General features: G+C 45.8%; 1 protein-coding gene across 16 annotated transcripts in view; it reads right to left on the bottom strand.

The window, feature by feature from the left end:
- The window catches only part of KLHL32 (kelch like family member 32), a 194,421-nt gene extending 175,271 nt beyond the window's left edge, over positions 1-19,150 (bottom strand). For 7 of the 16 annotated variants that reach the window (XR_010599545.1, XR_010599546.1, XR_010599549.1 and 4 more), the window contains exon 1: positions 18,887-19,058. The gene's annotated coding sequence lies outside the window, so the exon portion shown is untranslated. Of the gene's footprint in view, positions 1-1,459; positions 1,584-18,557; positions 18,614-18,886 lie in introns of those variants that run through there. The other 9 variants (XR_010599548.1, XR_010599547.1, XM_008164869.4 and 6 more) reach the window with 4 other exon arrangements.
- Between the last annotated feature and the right edge of the window lie 359 nt (positions 19,151-19,509).

Below are 19,509 nucleotides of genomic sequence, written 5' to 3'. Positions count from 1 at the left end.
CCAAATTTCAGCGAGTAACATTGCAACCTGGTACATGGTGTTGGAACATCACTCACATCTGCAACTACAAAAAAGTTGTGTTGTGTGTGAAAAATTGCAGCTTCCACAACAAAACTGCAACCTGCGACTTTCTTACAACCTTAGCAATAGTCCTGTTATGAAATGCCATGTCCAGGCTACCGTAATAGTGCTAGACCAGGGGTCGGCAACGTTTGGCACGCGGCTCGCCAGGGTAAGCGCCCTTGCGGGCCGGGCCAGTTTATTTACCTGCTGACACGACAGGTTCGGCCGATCGCGGTCCCCACTCGCCGCAGTTCGCCGTCCCAGGCCAATGGGGGCAGCGGGAAGTGGCGCGGGCGAGGGATGCGCTAGCCGTGGCTTCCCGCCACCCCCATTGGCCCAGGACGGCGTGACCTTCTTGGATCACTTAAAGCCTGGCTCTGCAATATTATTGTGAGCAGTTTCCCAGTGTTTAACTGAGGTCACTGGAGGAATCCAAACCCTCAGGATTACAACTTTCCAAAAAAATGACAGGGGAGGGTGGGGGGAGTTCTTCAATGGTCTTCTAAATGAGAGACTCTTCAAGAAGGGTGGAGGGCTTTGCCCCCACTTGCAAGATACATTGCACTTTGGCCTCCTATCCCACAAATCACAAGGGAGCTGCAGGAGCCAATGGCAACTTGGTCTATGGCACCTCCCACCTCCAGTCTTCCTGGGCACACAGCTCCAGTGGAGCCATGCTACAAAGGCTATCTGTGCCTTTCAGAGAGAACCCATCCATAAAAGGTGTTTCCACTACATGGAGGGGTGCTGCAGGAAAGGTAATAAACTCCAGACATGATCTCCATGGAGCTGGTGAAGAGACTATATGGTCATTCCCAGTTCCAGCCTGAGCATAGCATTCTCCACCTTAGTCCATCCTAGCCCCTACGCAGATCTCAGTACCAGAGAGCCCTCTGTGGGGACTCGAAAAGCACAGAAACAGTTCCACATAGATGACTGATCTCAGAGACATGAACTGGGCCATAGGTTTTAATCAATCAAAACTCCCATTGATTTAATTAAAAATGGAGTAAAGATTTCAGGTTTCGGCCAAGTTTCTTTATAAGTACTATTTAAAATACCCTCAAGCAAATAGGTACATTCTTCAGCTACATCACTGGGAATGTAGTTCATTCCCTAATTCATTCATTAAGTAATATTCGACTGAAAATTGCGAGTAAGCAACAGTACAGGAAATTTGCAAAATAGAGAGTTAGTTTTTAATATGGAAAGATTTTTTCCAGTTTAATTAAATACTAAAATAAGGAAACTCATCTTTGTGTTTAATATTTTGTTAGTGGGGGGGCGGGGCGGGGTGGAAGACCTCTTCACTTTTGCATTACTGCAGTATCACTTGCTTATTTTTAACTTGTTCAGCAGCACCTCAACATAAGGAAGGAATTTTATTTGACAATACCTTGTAGGAAATTCAGCAGATTTCTGGCAGCATTAATTTGAGTAATTTGAGCAGATTTTCACCTTCCTTTGAGGCTGGAATTGGCTGGGATCACTGCATTTAGTTTCCTTGTATCCTCTGGAGGCTGGGAGCAAGTGAAAAAATTACTGAACTTTGCTTCACAGAATCATAGAAATTTAGGACTGGAAGGGATATCGATAAATCATCTAGTCCAGTTCCCTGCACTGAAGCAGGACTAAATATTATCTCTACCCATCCCTGACAGGTGTTTGTCTAATCTGTTCTTTAAAACCTCCAACGACTAGATTCTACAACCTCACTAAGTAATTTGTTCCAGTGCTTAAATACCCTTACAGTTAGAAAGTTTTTTCCTAATGTCTAACCTAAATCTCCCTTGCTGCAACGTAATCCTATTAGTTCTTGTCCTGTCCTTAGTGGTTAAGGAGAAGAATTTATCCCCCTCCTCTTTGTAACAACCTTTTAAGTACTTGAAGACTGTTATGTCCCCCCCTCAGTCTATTCTTCCCCACACTAAACAAACCCAATTTTTTTATCTTTCCTTGTAGGTCATGTTTTCTAGACCTTTAATCATTTTCGTTGCTCTCCTCTGGACTTTCTCCAGTTTGTCCATCTCTCTCCTGAAGCGTGGTGCGCAAAACTCAACACAATACTCCTGTTGAAGCCTTATCAGCCCGGAGTAGAGCGGAAGAATTACTTCTCATGTCTTGCTTACAACACTCCTGCTAATACATCCCAGAATGATGTTTGCTTCTTTTGCAACAGTATTACATTGACTCATATTTAGTTGATCGACTATAATCTGCAGATCCTTTTCTGCAGTACTCCTTCTTAGGCAGTCATTTCCCATTTTGTATTTATGTAATTGATTATTCCTTCCTAAGACTGTATTTCACATTTATCCATATTAATTTCATTCTATTTATTTCAGACCATTTCTCCAGTTTGTCAAGAACATTTTGAATTTTAATCCTGTCCTCCAAAGTGCTTACAACCACTCCAAGCGTGGTGGTATCTGCAAACTTTATAAGTGTACTCTCTATGCCATTATCCAAATCGATTACAAAGATATTAAACAGACCCAGATCCAGGACAGATTCCTGCGGGACCCCACTCCATATGCCTTTCCAGCTGGACTCTGAACCATTTATCAGTGCTGTAGCTAAACATTTTAGCACGAGGAGCGAGCAAGCATATTTGCACCCCTTACTAGAGCCCTGCACAGGACTATTCTTTTAATCCCGCTCCCATCCCATCCCATAATACCCACTCCCGCCAGCTCCCGCATTGTTTATTCAATTCTTATGCACTCCCACTATTTTGGAAGCGGGTCTTTCAGAGCTGGGCAGCCGGAGAGCAGCAGCTGCAGGCCGGGTGCCCAGTTCTGAAGGCAGCACCGCCACTGCCAGCAGCAGAAATAAGAAAGAAAGAAATTAATGGAGATATACCATCTCCTAGAACTGGAAGGGACCTTGAAAGGTCATTGAGTCCAGCCCGCTGCCTTCACTAGCAGGACCAAGTACTGATTTTGCCCCAGATCCCCAAGTGGCCCCCTCAAGGATTGAACTCACAACCCTGGGTTTAGCAGGCCAATGCTCAAACCACTGAGCTATCCCTCCCCCCACAAAAGCAGCACACAAGTAAGTGTGGCAATACCATGCCTGCTGCAGGACTCTACCCCCTACTGTTTTTTCATAATTTTTCCATCCCATTTTTCCGCGGCCCCCAGCTTTACACCCTGGATGGCTGCCCCGCTCACCCCACCCTGTTTATGGTCCTGTCATTTATAACTACTCTGAGTAAGGCTTTCCAGCCAGCTGTGTACTCTCCTTACAGCTAGGCTACATTTCCCTAGTTTGTATGAGAAGTTAATTGGAGACAGTATCAAAAGCCTTACTTAAAGTTGAGATGCATCACATCTACCACTTCCCCCCCCCTCCACAAGGCCTGGTACCCTGTCAAAGAAGGCTATTAAGTTGATTTGAAGATTTGTTCTTGTTGACTAAATCCATGCTAACTATTACTTATCAGCATCTTATCTTCTATGAATTTACAACTTGACTATTTGATTATTTGCTCCATTATCTTTCTGGGTACCGAAGTTAAAATGACTGGTCTACAATTTCCTATTTGTCCTTATTAGCTTTCTATAGATGGGCTTTTTCCAGTAGTCCGGAATCTCTCCCGCCCTCCATGATTTCTCAAAGATAATCGCTAATGGCTCAGACCTCTTGTCAGCCAGGTACTTAAGTATTCTAGGACAGTGGTTTACAACTGGGGGGTCTGTGGACGATGTCTAAGGGGTCCGAAAAAGGTTGTCGTTACCATAGAACAGTGGTTTACAATCTGTGGTCCGGGGACTACTAGGATGCATTTCGTGAGGCCCTAACGACTTGAAGACATCTAACTTGTGGAAGTAAATCTTAACTTGTTCTTTCCCTATTTTAACCTCAGATCCTATCCCTTTTACAGTGATGTTCACTATGTTAGTTGTCCACTCATTGCTAACCTTTTTGGTAAAAATTGGGGGGGTGGGGGGGGAAGAGAAGACATTTAACACTTTGGCCATTGCTGAGTTCTCTATTATTGTCTTTCCTGCCTCATCAAGTAATGGGCCAACCTTGTCCTTGGTCTTCCATGTCTGGCAAACTAACAGCTTTCAGCTACTTAAAAAATAGTTTGTTCCTTTTTAGCCACAAACCCTTTTTGCTTTTGTAAACTACCAATAACAGCTGAGCTTTTATTTATTTTGAGTCCATTACATAACCACATTTGTTGTCATTTGTTGTCTCTCCTACACAAAAGCTGCTCAAGAACTCTAGCACCATTTAGGAAATCTTTTACCTTTTTTGTGAATTGTGGTAACAGCATTTGTTTATTCTGATTCAATGACACAGCATTTGTAAACAAAAACCACCAATTTAACATATTTTTCCCCACTGATTCAAGAATCACATGCTCTCAAGCCCTTTTTTCCTCCCATCTTGTGGATCTGCTGCCAGAGATGAGCAGAGTCTGAGCCTACATCTTGGATGTTCACTCAGAGGATACTTCGACACAGCAATTAACTCGCAGCTGGCCCATGCCAGCTGACTCAGGTTTGCGAGGCTCGGGCTAAGGTGCTGTTTATTTGTGGTGCAGACATTCAGGCTTGGGCTGAAGCCTGGGCTCTAGGGGCAAGGGTCCAAGAGCTTAAGCTGCAGCCAGAGCCCAAGCAGCTACACCGCAATTAAACAGCCCCTTAGCCCGAGCCCTGCAAGTCTGAGTCAGCTGGTATGAGCCAGCTGTGGGTGTCTAATTGCAGTGTACACATATCCAGAGAGGCTGACCTGCCTCCTCCAGTCAGCCCCCATCCACCTGACCAGAACAGCAAGATAAGGGTACATGAGCCAGTAAACAAGGAGTATATCTTGTATGTGGGAGAGAGCAATTATGTTGGCAGCATTTTACCACTCACCTACGTAGACTGGTATCATTAGCTGAATGCAGCAACATGTAGGCAGATTATCTAAATGGAGCTCATATCCCTGATGGAGGCTCCCCACACTACAAATAATAATGTTTAGTTACTTTTTCTGCATCACCCTATGGCATGTTAATTTTGGGAAGGGAATATTGTTTCCTTTGGTTGGGGTATTGCAAAATTATATTTATGAAGAATAATCTAAACTGAGAATTCATATAGCACTCTGCATTTAAAACCTCTCAGAGTCACTTCTGCCCCTTTAATTTTGAGCAGCACTCCTTCACATCTTTATTTGGAATACACTTCTGTCCCATTTCCTTCTTTAGAGACATGCTCCTGTTTCCATTGTTACAGAAAGTTTTCCTTTTTAAAAACTTGCTTGTGGTGGGGGGCTTTTAAGCCCCATCACATGCTAATATATTAATAACATTTCTTTTTAGCAGAAATCTACTCTGGTCTATATTATGGGAGAATAAATAGGCCAGAAACTAAAATGGACAACTCACCACTTTCAAAGCAAAATACAAAATTAATTCCTTTTAGTTTTTCCTATAATTATTTAAATAATATTAGTTAACAATAAAACTAAACCAACCAAAGGAAAGGAGCTAAAAGATGATGATTGCCAAAGGTGTAGAAACTAATGTAAAACTAACAGAAATGCACAACTGTGAGAAGAGTCTGGCCCCTAATGTTGAAGAGCCAAAGCCCTATAATTTGTAGGACCTATTTAGCACCTTTCCCACTTCTGCCACTGCTTAGAGTCACTCTGCTCCAGAGTTAAAGACCTATTGGAAATCCAAAAGGTTATGCGAGGAGCATGCCACACAGGCTTTGACAAGTTGCCTCCTGACTCATGGATCCCCAGTTGTTCAGTAAGGAGGCTTGACCTTGTAAGGTGGCAGCTACTCTGATGCTGATAACAGTTCAGCATGAGCACAGTCTTACTGAAGTCCACGTGTGTGCTTAAAATTAAGCACATGCTAAATTGCCTTGTTCAATTGGTGCAAGAACATTCAGCACCTTGCAGGTGCACACCCTGACTGCAGAGGGGTTTCTGGGGGCATAGTGGGCAGGGTGTACAGCTGTATTCCTTACCCCATTTCCACATCCATTCATGGTTCCCCTCGTCCTGCATAAGTGAGCAGAGAGCATCCTGCCCATTGTTATTTAAAGTTCAGCAACTCTTAAACTTTCCCATTTCTAATAGTAACCCTGTTGGAGAATGTGGTGTATGACATACCTTTTGTTTTCTGTGTACAGCACCTTTAAATTTCTAAGCACTTTCCTGGTGAGCAGAATTCAGCGGCCATTTTATTCTCAAAACTCAGCACACACTATAAGGCCTTGGCTACACTTACGAGTTACAGCGCTGTAAAGCCTCCCCCAGCGCTGTAACTCACTTCCCGTCCACACTGGCAGGGCACTTACAGCGCTGTATCTCCCTGGGTACACCGCTGCAGGTACTCCACCTCCCTGAGAAGAATAAGAGATACAGCAGAGTGGCTACGACTCACAGGTGTGAGTGTAAACGCTTGCAGCGCTGTACTAATCACCTTGTCAAGTGCCAATCCTCTCCATTGTTGTGACCGGCTGCAGGAATGCGGAAGTGCCGGTTTCAAAGCTCGTACAACAGAGAAAAAGCAAACATTTTGCTGTTTGCTTTGAGTGAGTGAATGAATGAGGAGGGGGCCGGGAGTTCAGAACTTGCAAAATAGAGAGCTGACATGCTCCAAAAAGCACTCTCTCTCCCCCCACACTCCCTGTCACACTCCACCCACCCCGGTTTGAAAAGCACGTTGCAGCCACATGAATGCTGGGATAGCTGCCCATAATGCACCGCTCCCAACACAGCTGCAAATGTTGCAAGTGTAGCCACGCCACACCACTGCGCTGTCAGCTGTCAGTGTGGACAGACTGCAGCACTTTTCCCTACTCAGCTGTACGAAGACAGGTTTACCTCACAGCGCTGTACAGCTGCAAGTGTAGCCAAGACCTTATAAGAGACAACACTGCATGCTCTTGAACCCACAGAAGATGAAAGTCTATTGTAGTCCCTGGCTAGAGAGCAGGGGTGGGCAAACTTTTTGGCCCGAGGGCCACATCTTGGTATGAAAATTGTACGGTGGGCCAGGAATTCTCATGAAATTGGGGGTGGGGGGTGGGCTCTGGGGTGGAGCCAGAAATGAGGAGTTCAGGGTGCAGGAGGGGGCTCTGGGCTGCAGCAGGGGGTGGGGTGGAAGGCTCTGGCTGGAGGTGTGGGCTTTGGGGTGAGGGATTTGGGGTGTAGGAAGGTGCTCCAGGCTGGGACCAAGGGGTTCAGAGGGTGGGAGGGGGAAATCAGGGCTGGGGCAGGGGTTGGGGCACAGGGTGGTGAGGGCTCTGGCTGGGGTGCAGGCTCTGGGGCAGGGCTAGAAATTAGAAGTTCAGAGTGCAAGAGGGGGCTCTGGGCTGGAGCAGGGGGTTGGGGTGCAGGAGAGGGTCAGGGGTGCAGGCTCCAGGCGGCCCTTACCTGAAGCAGCTCCTGGAAGCAGCGGCATGTCCCCACTCCGGCTCCTATGTTGAGGTGTGGCCAGGCGGCTCGGTGCACTGCCCTGTCCACAGGCACCGCCCCTGCAGCTCTCATTAGCCGTAGTTCCCAGCCAATGGGAGCTGTGGAGGTGGCGTTTGGGGTGGGGGCAGCACACGCAGCCCCCTGGCTGCCCTAAGCATAGGAGCCAGAGGGGGGACATGCCGCTGCTTCCGGGAGCCTCAGCATACGCGTGCAGAGCAGCCTCTGACCCCACTCCCTGGCTGGAGCGTGGGAGCAGAGCAAGCCCCAGACCCCACTCCCCAGCAGGAGCTCGAGTTTTAAACTGGTTTAAACCGTCTGGAGGGCCGGATGTGCCCCCGGGCCATAGTTTGCCCACCCCTGCTATAGAGCCTTTTTGGATTTTTTTTAAATTCATACTGGAAAGGTTCAAGCTTCCAGTTCTGGACATCCCCTGTTCAATCCCCAGTGTTTGCTATAACAGTCATTGCAGTCTCATAAAAGCTTCACTTTTGTTCTCAGTCTAAAAAAAGGTCATTCAGATTTAAAGTATCTTTAAAGTATCTCTTTGTGAAACATCACAGACACATACAGTTCATTCTGAGAGAAAAAAAAGCTTTTCAACAGAGGAACTAAAATGCTTTAGTTTGGTTTAAAAAAAAAAACAACATAGCTTTTGGATGCTATTTGGGATTAGGAATTGGCTGGAAGAAATGTGATCAAAAACCACACTGCTGGTTAGAAACTTAATGGATTGTGGAAACAATTATTCAAAAAAAAGGCACATCAAGAGAATGAATCCTGAATATAAACCTTCAAAAGGTACACACTGTATACCATTATAGTATTTGCTAGATGCAGGTTTTACTTCCACATATCTGGGTAAACCAGGTACAATGCTGGTTCAGCTGATAAAGCAATAGCCCTTTTACCTTCATTTCACCTGAAGTTAACACTGATGGAAAACGTTTTAGACATAATAAGGACATCAGCCTGTTCACAAACATTTCAAAATCCATTATATGTGTGTAACCCTTCTGCCAGGCCAAGTTGATAGCAACAAGGGCCGGGTTCAGTACATAGGGGTCCCTTCCCAACAGCGTGACACAGAACCAGCTCGAGCCCCCACCCAGTGACCTGGGAAAATCTTACACACACCCCTAGGCGCCTCGAAGAGGCAATATTTCCCCTCTCGCAAGCACAGAGCCTCGGTGTAGCAGAAAATGTTTAATAACATGAGGTAAACGACATAGCATTAAATTGGAAAAACACCACAACTAGAGTTCATAGACCAAACCATGAGCGAAGACCCACCCCAGCAAATTGGGCCGTGTCCTCTCCTGTTGGTTCTTGAAACCAGCGACCCAAGAATCACCAAAGTCCCAAAAGTCCACCAATCCCAAAGTCTCTTGGGTCCAGCAACCCAAGAATCACAAAAGTCCCAAAAGTCCGACAACCCCCCAAAGTCTCTGTCCCTGATCCGTGCAGCCCCAGAGTTCAAGGGGGGGGGGGGTGAGCAGGGTGTTAAGGGGCACCTTACGTGATCCGAGGCCAACCGGCTGCTTCTCCGTGGGGTTCCACCGCAGCCTTCACCATGAACTGCTCCACTCCACCCGCAGTCCCACTCCTGCCGTCCCACGAACTGCTCTGGCAGCTGCTCCGCTCCACTCCGCTCACCGACCTGTGAGCCGCTCCGCTCCGCTCACCAACCTGTGAGCCGCGCCGCTCCGCTCCAGCCGTCCCTTGGGCCGCTCCCACAAGGCTCTGCTCTGCTCTGCTAGCTGCTCCTCCAGCTGCTCCGCTCACCGACCTGTGAGCCGCTCCGCTCCACTCGCCCCAGCTAAGCTAAGTTAGCTTAGCATATAGCTTCAGGCTCCCCCACTAGTTAACACAGCCTCAGTGATCTCAGCTCTTAAACAGCTTTAGCTCTTTTGTGATTTCAGCTCTTAGTGATCTCAGCTAGTAGTAGGGGAGCCCCAGTGCTGGTGCACTATTGGCCCAAAATGAACTCAGCTCAGCAGTCTGTAACTAGACTCCTAAGGGAATCAAAGTTAGCTCTTACATTCAACAGTGGAGAGAGGAGAAAGTGCAACTGGTGTTTCAGGCCCACAAAAGGGACCCACACCACCAGGTACCAATACCTGCCCCCAACCTCTCTCAATTCACTGGGTTTTTAACCCATGCCCCTTGACAAGCAAATGCTACTTAGCTAATGGTGAATGACTCACTCAGTCCTTCTGTCATACAACAGTTCCACTGGCCTTGATTCACAGAATCAGGGTAACAAAACTTTATTCTTCCTGCCCCAATAACAGGGAAACTGAGGATCCCACACCAGCCACAGTAACCACTTTGAGTTGTTGTTGTCCCAGGCTAGGCGAGTGGGTGTGCCTATGCAAACAAGATCAGCCCCTGGAGTTCTCTTCCACACTCGCCATAATTCACCACCAGATGTCAGGGTAGAGCTCATCCTGACTCTGCTTACATCTGATTAAGAAATTGTTGTCCCTTGAACCAATCATTTTTCAAAAATGCATATACTTACAAATCCTTTAGCAGATTTTATAAAACTCGGGTCTATATTGTCTCAGAAGTTACTTCGTGAATAGCCCTATGTCTTCACACGATCCTACTTCATGTGGATCTCAGGGGATCCATGGGGCTTGGGAGCCAGATATGTTACTTTTGTGGGAAGGAAACCTTTCCTCCTGATGGAAGAATTTGGAAGGAAAACTCCTGGAGTTTTCCAACCCAAAGCTTCCTTTACTGTGAGTGTTTTCAAGGGAGTGGGTGATCATGCCCACTGAATTTGGGAGAGGAAAATATAGGCGAATAAAAAAATAATAATAATTACAAGTGATAGATCATTAAATCAGTTCTGGGGTAATGAGAGACTCCATGGAAATTATCATAGATTCCTAGAATCATAGAAGGGACCTCAAGAAGTCTTCTAGTCCAGTCCCCTGAATTCAAGGCAGGACTACGTATTATATAGAGCAGGCCTGCACAACATGCGGCCCATGTGGGCTCACTGTGCAGCCCATGGGGGGTGAGTAGGTGGGTTCACTGTGCGGCCCGTGGGGGGTGAGTAGGCAAGCGGCAGGTGAGGGGGGGGGCTGAGGAGGCGAGCGGGTGGGCAGTGGCAGGGGGTGAGTAGGTGAGCCAGGGAGGGGGTGGGGGGCTGAGGAAGCGAGCAGGCGGGTAGTGGCGGGGGGAGCAGGTGAGCCGGTGGCAGGGGAGGGGGGGCTGAGGCAGCGAGCGGGCAGGCAGTGGCGGGGGTGCAGGTGAGCTGGCGGGGGGGGGGGGGGGCTGAGGAGGCGGCGAGCGGTGACCTGGTCTACTGATCTGGTCTGGCTCCCATCCCCTTCTAACAAAAAGACATTTTTCTTTTGCCTTAATTATACTTCCTTAGGAGCCCGCTATAACATATTACAAAGATTCAATATTGCTGTTTTGGTGGGGTGGTGCTGGGGAAGGAGGGTTTGTTTCTGCGGGGCGGGTGGTGCTGGGGGGCGGGGGTGTTTCAGGGGGGTCATTTCCATGAGGAGGGTGGCGCTGGGGGGGGGTCATGTTTCGGGGGGCTGGGCAGCGCTGGGGAGGGTTCGGCAGCGCGGGGGGGGAGGGGTTGGCATGGCCGGGGGGGGTTCGGCCCTCAGCTGTTTTCTTTGGAGTAATATGGCCCTCGCCGCTTTACGAGTTGTGCAGGCCTGATATAGAGTATCCCTGACAGGTATTTGTCTAACCTGCTCTTAAAAATCTCCAGTGACTGAGATTCCATAACCTCCCTAGGAAATTTATTCCAGTGCTTAACCACCCTGACAGTTAGGAAGTTTATCCTAATATCCAACCTAAACGGCCCTTGCTGCAATTTAAGCCTTCTTGTCCCATCTTCAGAGGTTAAAGAGAACAATTTTTCTCCCTCCTCCTAGTAACAACCTTTTATGTATTTCAAAACTCATATGTCCCTGCTCAGTCTTTTTTCCCCATCAGACTAAACAAACCCAAATTTTTTAAATCTTCCCTCATACGTCATGTTTTCTAGACCTTTCATAGAATCATAGAATATTAGGGTTGGAAGAGACCTCAGGAGGTCATCTAGTCCAATCCCCTGCTCAAAGCAGGACCATCACCAACTAAATCTCTAAAGATGGAGATTCCACCACCTCCCTAGGTAACCCATTCCAGTGCTTCACCACCCTCGTAGTGAAATAGTGTTTCCTAATATCCAACCCAGACCTCCCCCACTGCAACTTGAGACCATTGCTTCTTGTTCTGTCATCTGCCACCACTGAGAACAGCCTAGCTCCATCCTCTTTGGAACCCCCCCTTCAGGTAGTTGAAGGCTGCTATCAAATCCCCCTCACTCTTCTCTTCTGCAGACTAAATAACCCCAGTTCCCTCAGCCTCTCCTCGTAAATCACGTGCCAGAGCCCCCTAATAATTTTCATTGCCCTCCGCTGGACTCTCTCCAATTTGTTCACATCCCTTCTGTAGTGGGGGGGACCATATCTAGATGCAATACTCCAGGTATGGTTTCACCAGTGTCAAATAGAGGGGAATAATCACTTCCCTCGATCTGCTGGCAATGCTCCTACTAATTCAGCCCAATATGCCATTGGCCTTCTTGGTAACGAGGGCACACTGCTGACTCCTATCCAGCTTCTCATCCACTGTAACCCCTAGGTCCTTTTATGCAGAACTGCTGCTTAGCCAGTCGGTGCCCCGCCTGTAGCGGTGCATGGGATTCTTTCTTCCTAAGTGCAGGACTCTGCACTTGTCCTTGTTGAACCTCAGCAGATTTCTTTTGGCCCAATCGTCCAATTTGTCTGGAACCTATCCTTACCCTCCAGCATATCTACCTCTTCCCCCAGCTTAGTGTCATCTACGAACTTGCTGAGGGTGCAATTCATCCCATCATCCAGATCATTAATAAAGATGTTGAACAAAACAGACCCCTGGGGCACTTCGCTTGATACCGGCTACCAACTAGACATTGAGCCGTTGATCACCCTTTGAGCCCAACAAACCAGCCAGCTTTCTATCCACCTTATAGTCCATTCATCCAATCCATACTTTTATAACTTGCTGGCAAGAATACTGTGGGAGACCATATCAAAAGTTTTGCTAAAGTCAAGATAGATCACATCTACACTTTCCCAATATCCACAGAGCCATAGTAGAAGGCAATCAGGTTGGTCAGGCATGATTTGCCCTTGGTGAATCCATGTTGACTGTTCCTGATCACCTTCCTCTCCTCCAAGTGCTTCAAAATGGATTCCTTTAATACCTGCTCCATTATTTTGACGGGGACTGAAGTGAGGCTGAGTGGTCTGTAGTTCTCTTTCTTCCCTTTTTTAAATATAGGCACTATATTTGCCTTTTTCCAATCATCCAGGACCTCTCTGAATCACCACAAATTTTCAAAAATAATGGCCAATGGCTCTGCAATCACATCAGCCAACTCCCTCAGTACCCTTGGATGCATTAGATCTGGACCCATGTACTTGTGCACGTCCAGCTTTTCTAAATAGTCCTTAACCTGTTCTTTCACTACTGAGGGCTGCTCACCTCCTCCCCATACTGTGTTGCCCAGTGCAGCAGTCTGGGAGCTGACCTTGTCTGTAAAGACCGAGGCAAAAAAAGCATTGAGTACTTCAGCTTTTTCCACATCATCTGTCATTATCTTGCCTCCCTCATTCAGTAAGGGTCCCACACTTTCCCTGACCACCTTCTACAGCTATGTTAGCAACAAGAAACCTTTCTTGTTACCCTTCACATCCCTTGCTAGTTGCAACTCCAATTGTGCTTTGGCCTTCCTGATTACACCCCTGCACGTGCAAGCAATATTTTTATACTCCTCCTTAGTCATCTATCCAAATTTCCACTTCTTGTAAGCTTCCTTTTTGAGTTTAAGCTTACCGAAGGTTTCACTGTTAAGCCAAGCTGGTCACCTGCCATATTTGCTATTCTTTCTGCACTTTGGGATGGTTTGTTCCTGCGCCCTCAATAAGGCTTCTTTAAAATACAGCCAGCTCTCCTGAACTCCTTGCCCCCTCATATTAGCTTCCCAAGGGATCCTGCCCATCAGTTCCGTAAGGGAGTCAAAGTCTGCTTTTCTGAGGTCTAGGGTCTGTATTTTGCTACTCTCCTTTCTTTCTTTTGTCAGGATCCTGAACTCAACCATCTCACGGTCACTGCTGCCTAGGTTGCCACCCACTTCTACTTCCCCCCCATTCTTCCCTGTTTGTAAGCAACAGGTCAATTATTTTTGTTGCTCTTCTCTGGACTTTCTCCAGTTTGTCTACATCCTTCCTGAAAGTGGGGCCCAGAATTGGACACAATACTCCAGTTTAGGCCTAATCAGTGCAGAGTAGAACGGAAGAAGTACTTCAATATAGGGCAGTCTCACGTTTTGCCTACAACACTCCCGCTAATACATCCCAGAATGATGTTTGCTTTTTTTGCAACAGTGTTACACTATTGACTCATAGTTTGTTGTGTGATCCACTATGACCCCCTGAGCTCTTTCTGCAGTACTCCTTCCTAGGCAGTCACTTCCCATTTTCTGTGTGTGCAACTGATTGTTCCCTCCTAAGTAGAGTACTTTGCATTTGTCCTTATTGAATTTCATCCTATTTACTTCAGACCATTTCTCCAGTTTGTCCCGATCATTTTGTGTTTTAATCCTATCCTCCAAAGCACTTGCAATCCTTCCCAGCTTGGTATCATCCACAAGCTTTATAAGTGTATTCTCTACACCATTATCTAAATCATTGATGAAGATACTGAACAGAACCGGACCCAAAACTGATCCGAGTGGGACCCCACTTGATATGTCCTTCCACCTTGACTGTGAACCACTGATGATACTATCTGGGAACGGTTTTCCAACCAGTTATACACCCACCCTGTAGTAGCTCCACCTAGGTTATATTTCCCAAATTTGTTTATGAGAAGGTCATGAGAGACAATATCAAAATCCTTACTAAAGTCAAAATATACTACATCTACCGCTTCCCCCCCCCCATCCACAAGGCTTGTTACTCTGCCAAAGAAAGGTATTGGGATCATTTTACATGATTTTTCCTTCATAAATCCATGCTGTTACTTATCACCTTATTATCTTCTAGATATCTGCAAATTGATTGCTTAATTATTTCCTCCATTATCTTTCCAGGTACTGAAGTTAAGATGATTGGTCTGTAATTTCCCAAGGTTGTCCTTATTCCCCTTTTTATACATGGGCACTCTGTTTGCCCTTTTCCAGTCCTCTGGAATCTCACCCATCTTCCATGACTTATCACTGAGTTAAAAGTGCTCAGATACCACAGTGACCTGACATGTGTGGTATGAAAACCTATATAGAACTGAAAAGATTGGAAATGTCAAGGATAGGAAATTTCCTGTATTAAGAGAAATAAAATACGGAACAATGGTCACACATTTACTAATAGGAAAGCATAAGTATAGTGGATGACATTTAAGCTTGGTCAGTTGCTGCCAAAAGAACTGTCAACTATTATAGCCTAAGTGTTTAAATTAAATTCATTTCTCACTTCATTCAAGTTCTCATGTCTAGTCCAGCTATAATCAACATTCTCTGTACTAGTGTAGCAATACTTTATTGCCATTCTTGGCCTTTAAGTCAGTCATCTTCCACTCAGGAAAGTCAATTTAAAAGCACTGCTACGGTGCCATGGGTTTCATATTAAGCTTTTCATTGTGTTGTAGCTGCTCATCTCAAACTGACATTAAACACCAATCATCTCTTTGTCAATGTCACAAGCTACATAGTATTGATATGTGATTTTCAAGCAGTAGCTGCAGCAACACATTCTGAATGAAAAATGGAGAAGATAAAAGCAGTAAGAAAAGAATCCTATTTCTAACTGAACTGGGAATTATCTGGGGCCAAATCCTGTTCACTTTACTCATGCAAGTATCCACTGAACCAATATTTTTACTCCTAAGAATTTTAACAGAATTTGTCCCCTGATGTATGGGTAGATTTCAGTGACAGTGTAATGTGCTTACACCAATCTGAATACAATTCCCTCATGTTCTTCACTGCCACCAATCTTCTTCTTAACTCTCTCTGTACATCTCAGCTACCTGAATGAGTCATAATCTGGTTCTCAGTGTTTTTATTTTCTTCCTGCATTCAAATTCAAGTCACGAGCCAAATTCAGACCTAATGTGCACTCACCCTGACTTTTGGAATTGTTACCACTTACATTATTTCTGAACTTGGCCAGTCATTCTTTCTATGACTGAGGTACACTCAAGTGAAGTTGTTGGGCTCTTCCACAGATTGACTGAAGTCCTGATTAGCCAAAGTTTACTCAAGTTCCCTGAAACCTTCTAATTGTCCAGTTGCTGATCTCAAGTTTGTGAATACAAAGCCTGCTACTGGTTCCAATGATTATCCAACCCTCCAATTATCTCAAGTTCTGGGGCATCCTCAAGACGTTTTGGCAATCAGGACTGCACTTAGCTGGTATTTGGTATGGATTAATGTGTTTGACTAATAAGAAATCAAGTGTAGTCTACATAAAGTTTTAAATACATAATTCAATTATTTCTATAACAAGTTTCTTCAACAAGTTAAAAGTACTTGCCCTCCCTCAGGACTACATGCATTCTAAGCTGAAGATTTTTAACTTCACCTGTTTTTGCGGTATCCAAGCCCAAACAAACAAAAAGATTTTGAAAACATTAGAAGTACTGTTTCCCCTATATCAGTGGTTCTCCACTAGGGGTACAGGTAGCCCTGTAGGTTACACGGGGGTCTTCTGGGGGGTACATCAACTCATCTAGATATTTGCCTAGTTTTACAACAGTATACATAAAAAGCACTATTGCAGTACAAACTAAAATTTCATACAGACAATTACATGTTTATACTGCTCTATATACTATACACTGAAATGTAAGTACAATATTTATATTCCAATTGTGTTATTTTATGATTATATGGTAAAAATGAGAAAGTAAGCCATTTTTCAGTAATAGTGTACTGTGACACTTCTGTATTTTTATGTCTGATTTTGTAAGTAAGAGAGGTGAAACTTGGGGGTATGCAAGGCATATCAGACTCCTGAAGAAAAAGTATCATATGGGGCAGTGGCTCTCAACCTAAAAACTGCCCAACTGGTATTTTACCAAACATCGCATAAAGGAAAAACCAAACAAGCTAGCTTTTTGCTGATAGTACGCAGGATAAATCTCAGACCAAATTATATTTTTATTAGCATTATAAATATCTGAGAATAAAGGTTTATACTGAAAAGTATCTCCTCAGACATAACTATAATATTTACTACTGCCACACTAAAATGAGGGTTTTTGATGTCACAGTAACAATACAGTACTTAATATATAACATCTGCAAAGGGCTTTTCAAACATTGTCAAATTGTTTAGCAGCTGAAAAATAGACAATAGACTGAAGAAATTTCTCTGGAATTTTTTCAATGCTAAATAAGAATTTCTTTCATTATTTATAAACTTGGTAAAACAAAAAGGTCTACGAAACAACAACATACTGTATTTTAAATTATGTTGTGACCATATTATTTACCCGGCATGTCATCACTAGATTCCTTTCTTTAGAGTGTCATCCAAATAATAAAAACACTTACAAAATGTATCTGAAAAACAACTTTTGAACAATCCCTGCAGGCCCTGATCCTGTATGCTTCCCCATGTGGGCTGACCCCAAGACTCTGCAAATACAAGTGATTCACCCACGTGGTACAGCTAAGTCTTAAGAGTCCAATCCTGATCCCTTTTATTTCAAGGGAAGTTTTGCTATTCACATTAATGGGAACATGAATTTACTTTCTAAATTGAATAATCTGCAAGTTATTACCAGACATACTAATACCCCCCCCCCCCCAATACTAAAGCAAACCATATTCTAATCTTTTGGAAATTTACACCTTTAAACCAAATATACCTGAGCTCAACAATATTGATATTTTTCATCAGGGTGTGTAAGAACATTCTTTAAACATAGCCATCCAGATCCATTTTTAAAGTCTGGCTTCGGTCTGAATGGCGATTTTTCAAAAGTGGCAACATGGGATTCCTGGCTTATTGTTTCTCAATTATTTCATACAAAATCTGTTCTGTGTATATGGGGGTTGAAGTTTGGTTGGTTGTTTTAATTGCCAGCCCTACAAATTCAGCTAGGAACTTGAAAGCCAAGCTGTGTTTTTCCTGGCTCATCCATCAAGACTAATAAAGACTCCATAGGCTAAACTCTGCCTTCAGTTACTCCTGTGCAATCCCATAATCATTAGATTCTTTAAATTGCTGCACCTGAACAAGCCCGTGGTTTTCAGTAGGGCTGCACAGGTTTAACCAGTAGGGTTGTTTTCAATGTAACCAAGGGCCAAATTTGGTCCTGCAACTGGAAGTAAGGCACCAATCCTGCAAATATCTTCCCATTTATTTAAGCACATGAGTAGTTTCATTGAAGTCCATTGTATTGGAGATTTTAATCATTCCTCTAACATTCATCAGCTAGGAAAAAATTCAGATCCCTTTTTTTAGTTGGTGGGCTAAAGCTTATTTTTGTCCCTAAATTAAGTAGATACCAGTCTAAATACAAACAAGAACAGCTGTGGCATTTAAGAAGATGCCATTTTACAGGCACTTTTCAGAGCAGAAACACTGGGCTTTTTGTTTCAGAAACAAAGTTGTCTAAAACCTAATGTGTCACAATTGAGACCAGAGCAACTTTTTGTATACAAGTTATAAACCTTCAAGGCTAGTAAAAGGGGATAGGGAGATTAAAATAGAAATATTGACTCATCTATCAATAGTCATTAGTGCAAAGAGAAGCCACTGAACAACGCATGAAAAGTCCTGTTCGATTTATTTCAGAGCACATTTTATACGCCTGGTGACGTGCAATCCCGATGTTTGAACTAAAGTGACGGATACATACAACAGTGCAGATCCCAGCTGAAGTACTGCGGTATAAAAGCAATCCCTTCCACCTCGCCTCTAGGATGACTTATTTTTCGATCACACACACATATATATACCACCCTAAAACGAGACTCTGGTTGTTCTAACCTTACAATGCAGCCAACACCATCGCCGGGCACAGAAACCCCAAGCATCAGTCACTGTTTAAGCGTCTCCTTGGCAACCAAGCTTCCCCACAGACCCCTCCCTGGCTGGGGGGGGGGGGAGTGCAGGACTCCACTGACAGGTTGGGGGAACTAAGAGGAGGATGATTGATTCGCGCGGGGACAGTGCAACCCTTGCAGGCAGGACTCCCTTCCATTGCAGGTTGCGGTCCTCCAGCCCTGCCCCCAGCCCCACTGCACAGCCCCGGGGGCAGTGACCCCTGATTAGGTAACAGCAGCAGGCGCCTCCTGGCGCACAAAGGGCTCGCTCACCTCCCCGGGCGACACAAAGCGGCTGCGGCTCTGCACCAGCCTCGGCCGGGTGCTGTCTCTCACGCGCCGGGCGGCCGGGAGTCTCTCCGCTGTCTCGGTGCCTTTGGGAGCCAGGCGAAGCGAAGGAACCGCACCGGCCGGGCTGCCCGCACCGCGCCAGCACAGCGGGACTGAGGGGCTGGCAGCGGCTGGGCAGGAGGAGCTTCTCCTCTGCCTCCTCCCCGCAGGCGGCGGCAGCGGCGGCCCGGGCCCCTTCCCTCAAGTGCGCAGCGGCGGCAGCACAGACCGGGCAGCACTGCACGCACCTGCAGGAGGAGGAGCTCGGCAAGGGCATCGGGAGGGCTGGCGGGCTCGCTCGCTTGCAGGGGCATGGCTGGCGGGCACCAGGCGAGCTCCTGTGCCCACCCACTGAGCAGCATCGGCCCCTGCCCTCTCCCATGCGCATCCTTCCCCCCACCCCCTTCAGCTGCCTTGGCCTGGCCAGAGCTATATGCGGCGGAGAGGAAGGATAGGCTAATGGCTCACCGGCTTCCTGGGCCAGTCCCGCCGGGTGTGTCTGCCCCCCACGTTAGGGTGTAATTGCACTGTGGGTAGGCAGCCCTCTGCTGGCTTTAAACTAACTA

The sequence above is a fragment of the Chrysemys picta genome, chromosome 3 (genome assembly GCF_011386835.1).
Source record: "Chrysemys picta bellii isolate R12L10 chromosome 3, ASM1138683v2, whole genome shotgun sequence".
Classification (NCBI taxonomy): Eukaryota; Metazoa; Chordata; order Testudines; family Emydidae; genus Chrysemys; species Chrysemys picta.
The sequence above is the reverse complement of the archived record's forward strand: the minus strand, read 5'-3'. Positions and strand labels throughout refer to the sequence as shown.